This window comes from Limulus polyphemus, unplaced genomic scaffold (assembly GCF_000517525.1).
Source record: "Limulus polyphemus unplaced genomic scaffold, Limulus_polyphemus-2.1.2 Scaffold10194, whole genome shotgun sequence".
NCBI classification, from domain to species: Eukaryota; Metazoa; Arthropoda; class Merostomata; order Xiphosura; family Limulidae; genus Limulus; species Limulus polyphemus.
Window position 1 is genome coordinate 8,530 of NW_013675804.1, and position 4,725 is coordinate 13,254.

At 35.5% G+C, this 4,725-nt stretch overlaps 1 pseudogene; it reads right to left on the reverse strand.

Moving 5' to 3' along the window:
* Positions 1-2,073: 2,073 nt before the first annotated feature.
* LOC106476286 overlaps positions 2,074-4,725 on the reverse strand; it is a 9,122-nt pseudogene continuing 6,470 nt past the window's right edge.

Sequence of the window (4,725 nt, forward strand, 5' to 3'; positions counted from 1 at the left end):
TCTTTTTAATAAATTCTTGAAAATGTTAAAAAAAAGAGAGAGAAAGGGGGCACGTGCTGGCTCTCGACGTTCATGCTTCAACGTATAAAGTGTGTGTGTGTACGTACATCCTGTCATAATTAGATTGTATATACGTGGCTCAGCATACCATGCAGAACTAATATTTATATATATATACACACAGCTGGTTGTATAAATTTATTTTATTAGTAGTTCTCCCAGACAAATTAGATTCGTAACAACAAAGAGAAAGACCAACCTTAAAAACTGATTATTTTTTTTATTTAAGGATTTGAATTAGACCTTGAATAAAATGAAAATGTTCTGATCTAGCCATCATTTGTTGACACTTTCTTCAACATCTGAAGTTTTTTCTGTTCTTGAACTTTTTGTGTATACTGTTTTATAACCTTGTTCATGTTTGGAACCCAAACTATACCTTATGTTCACATCAGCCAGTGTAGGAGGAAAGTTTAAATGAAACTACCCAAAAGTAAATAATAAAACCATTAAACTTACTGTACTAAACTACAAGACCACACCGATCTAAATACGGTAAAAATTAATTTTACTCTAAGATACACACATAATAAACAACGCCTTATGGATAGAATAAAGGTTCATCATTATTCGAATAAGCCTAACTTCGTATGTCGATGTACATACTATCAGCAGACTATTGTAGAATGAGAATAAACAATCGATTTTAAAACCTAAGACTGTATTTAAATTAATTGAACTTGGAAATTACGATCAGGGTAGTACAAAAGCGTGATCAGACTGTGAATCCGAGTATTATATGGTTCTTAGCTATTTAACGACTAACTCATATGACCTATTTTTTACCCCTAACTTATATTGTTATCGTTGGTACAAGAGTTGGTGGTGGGTGGTGATGACTAGCTGCCTTCCCTCTAGTCTTGCACTACTAAATTATGGACGGCTAGCGCAGATAGCACTCGTGTAGCTTTGCGCGAAATTCAAAACAAATAAACAATCTTCTGTTTTCAACTTTTTTTATCTTCACATAGCAGATTTATATTGATATCTTTATCTGTTTATTCTCTCATTATTTTGGACCAAAAACTCAGTTCAGATGGGGAGGTCACAGATTTATGCGAATTTATGTAGAAGCTGAAATGTGTACTGTCTTCAGTATACTGGAGTTGAGAGGGTAACTCAGCCGCTCCTCTTTTCCTAAAGTTATGTATTACTATAGCCGTAGAAGGTTCTAGTAGGTGAGTAGAAAGCTTCCGGAAATAAAGAAAATTATGTTCGTGGAGAAATTTTCTATATTTCCTGAAAAAACACCAAACGACTTATTGTACGTTTTGTTTTATTGTTCTTTAACAACAAGAATGTTTGTACTAATTCCAATAAAATAAAACAGCTTTCTCTCAAACATTTTGTTCTAAAACTTGAACCTGAAAAAAAGAATTATAGCCTAAAGCAGATGTTCCGTTGAATTAAATCCGTAAAATATATTTTACTCTTTTAATTATTGCTATCAACACAATCTTCTAAAAATTATATTACAATTAAAATCCTATCCACATCTTCTATCTGAGAGTTGATTAACAACTACGTAATACAGTTGGAATCGTTATCTATTTGCAGAACTTTTACTACAATTTATATTTATTATCATCTGTTTCTATTAAATTACAAGTGAGGAAAATTGTAAATCAACGAAGTTCCATTTAAATGATAAATATGCTATCAAATTACAAACCTTACTTATATTTTAACCTTTTTGTTTCATTTAGCTGTGGCCTACACATCTGTTTCATCCAATGTCATTATTCACATTAAATAATGATCAAATTGAACTACCAGATAAAGTATCACCATTTGAAGAAAGTATTTTTGGATACCTAAAAACTGTTTTTAAATATTCAAAAAACTATAAGTGAAAGCATTGTAAATTTAAGCCTTGATTATTTAGATTTACTGTTGTAAATCATGAAGTAAATCTCCAGTAAAAATCTGCAAAAGTCAGTTACGTAATTCAGACTCAGTTTTGTGGCTCGAAGAACGTGACTCATTAATGGTTGTGTTGTGAATACAACTACAATTAGCTAATACTTCTAAAGACGTTTGAACTGTAGTTGACTTTATAATATCGAAAATAGTCAGAGTGTTACACAAGACCACGTATATCATATTGAGTAAAGATATCCATTGAACAGTTCTCAAACAGTTAAAGACCCTCATCAGTAAAATGAAATTTTAACTTTCAAAAAGTTATGAAAATTTCGTTTTTAAGTCAGAGTTCAACTTGAGACGGTGATCATTCATGAGCTAAACAATTGTAAACATACACACAAATAAACTCAAATTCACATAGAAATCTCTTTTTGTCACTCACTGATCATTATTTTAATTGATGTATTTCACTCCAGTACTTTTTCCAATATCCCTTGACTTCCATCTAGTAAGACTGTTTCTCCAGACTCGAAGAAATTTGTAGCTCCATGAAGTCCCACCACGCAAGGCAGTCCATACTCTCGAGCAACAACAGCGCCATGAGAAATCAAGCCTCCTAACTCAGTTGCGATTCCAGAAAGAAGTGGAAAATATGGACTCCACCCAATATCTGTACTGTATGTGACCAGGATATCTCCTTGTTGTATTTCATCTGCTTTATCTATTGAGGTCACCACTCTAGCTACACCTAGTATAACGCCTTTGTTTACAGGTGTACCTTTCATACGATTACAAGAAGAGTTGTGTTCATTTCTAACTGTTTGTTCTACAGGTTTAGGTATTCCTCGGGTTATCTCGGAAAAACACAAGGCATCCAACTGAGGGTAAATCCTCCGTCGACGAACTGCTTTAGCAATGAGTCTTGCTGATCGGGTCTGAAGTAGTCGTCCGATTTCTTCGTGTGTCAAGAAAAACAAGAGGCGACCATCAGGCAAACGTCCTTCTTTTACCATCAGTGTCGCCAGATGATTATAAGTTTGACGGAAGACATTAATTATTTTGATAGCAAGAGACTTCGAAGATTCTCTGAGTCGAACGCCACTTCTCACCCGAGGTAACAAAAACCACAAAAGGCATTTCTGCCACCAAGACAAAGACACGTGTAGATTAGATATTGCCTCTTCTACACCAACTTCTTCTTTTACATTATTTTCACAACTAACCGTCCCGATAAGATTTTGAAGAGTTTTAACAAGAGGTTTCGGATCAACTCCCCAGGGAATGGAGTTGACGTCAAACTCCTTTACACAGCGATGCCCATGTTTGTGGAGAAATCTTCGAAAAGATTGACCAGATACCGACTGGTTAATATTCAGCCACCGTACAGCAACCTCTGTTGTCATCTTCATAAACTCATCTCGACTAATGTCTTTACTAACGTCTGACGCCAATATTTCTAACGCATATGGTACGTCAGCACTCTCAACATTAGTACAGGTAGACAAAAGGTACCCAAAATCTGAAAACACTTTGGCATTCCATTCTTTTTCTTCCGATACTAGCAAACACAACAAAATTGAGTTCCATAGCAAAGAACTCATACTACAGTTAAGATGGCAAATAATTGTATCATTTGTATCATTGAGAAGATGTTGACTAATAAAATTATACATCATTTCAGACTCTTTATACGTCTTTGGGAGATCGTAGTCCGCATATTTTTTTTGCAGGTTTTTCAACATATGGTCAGCTAGAAATAAACTCTTAACCATCACAAATGCCTGCTTTAGTTTAATTAATAAAGACATATCCATCATGCTATGCCTATCGTTGACACGATTTGTTATCTCCTTGTCCCTCAATGGTCGTCCTAGAAACGATACCTCATAACCAGCAGCTAGGTTACCTTCTCCACCAAGGAAAACGTCATCAATCATGGTAAAAAATAATTGACTGAATTTGCAAGTGAAACTTTTATTAAAATAGGGAGAGAAAACTTCACGTGGAAACCCAAGATCAAAAAGAATTTTTCTTGCTGCTGACTCAAAGGTAAGTGCATTCGTTGAGATACCCAAAGGGCTTAGTGCTCCTGGCATAACCTCACCAACGTTAGCTTTACATAGAAATTCATCTTCACTTTTCAAAGGTGCATCCAATTCATGAATTATATCAAATTCTGTCTCTATATCAGCCGTTGTCACAGGTCGGGCTTGTAGTAGATAAATGTTCTCTTTCACCACAGCCCATTCAATATCTCTTAAACTGGCAAAATATTCTTCAATCAAGACACCAATCTGTCCTAGAGTTAAAGCAGTACATTCTGAAATACACGGTTGTGAAGTATCTTTGGTTGGTAAAGATTCTTTTATCTCCCCATCAGCTTCTACTAAAGCACAGATGTTTTTCTTTCCAATGTTAACAGATCCGTATGTTACCTTGTTGGTGTAGTCCCGATCTAAGAAGATAGTGTCAGGTTCAGCAGCACCAGAGACGACAGTCTCTCCAAGTCCATAATTAGCTGTAATGGTGATGACTGATGGGTTATTGGTCACTGGATCACACGTAAACATAACTCCAGCAACATCAGAAGGGAACCATCTCCTGGATGATCACTGCCATGGGAGAATTTAACAGTTGACCATTTTGCCTCTTATACTCAACAGCAGTGTAAGAAAACTGAGAAGCCCAACATTTTGACACAGCCTCTAATATTTGGTTAATTCCTTTAACTCCCAAGAAGGTTTCATTCTGACCAGCTGCTGACAGCTCATCTGAATCTTCTCCAGATGCCGAAGACCT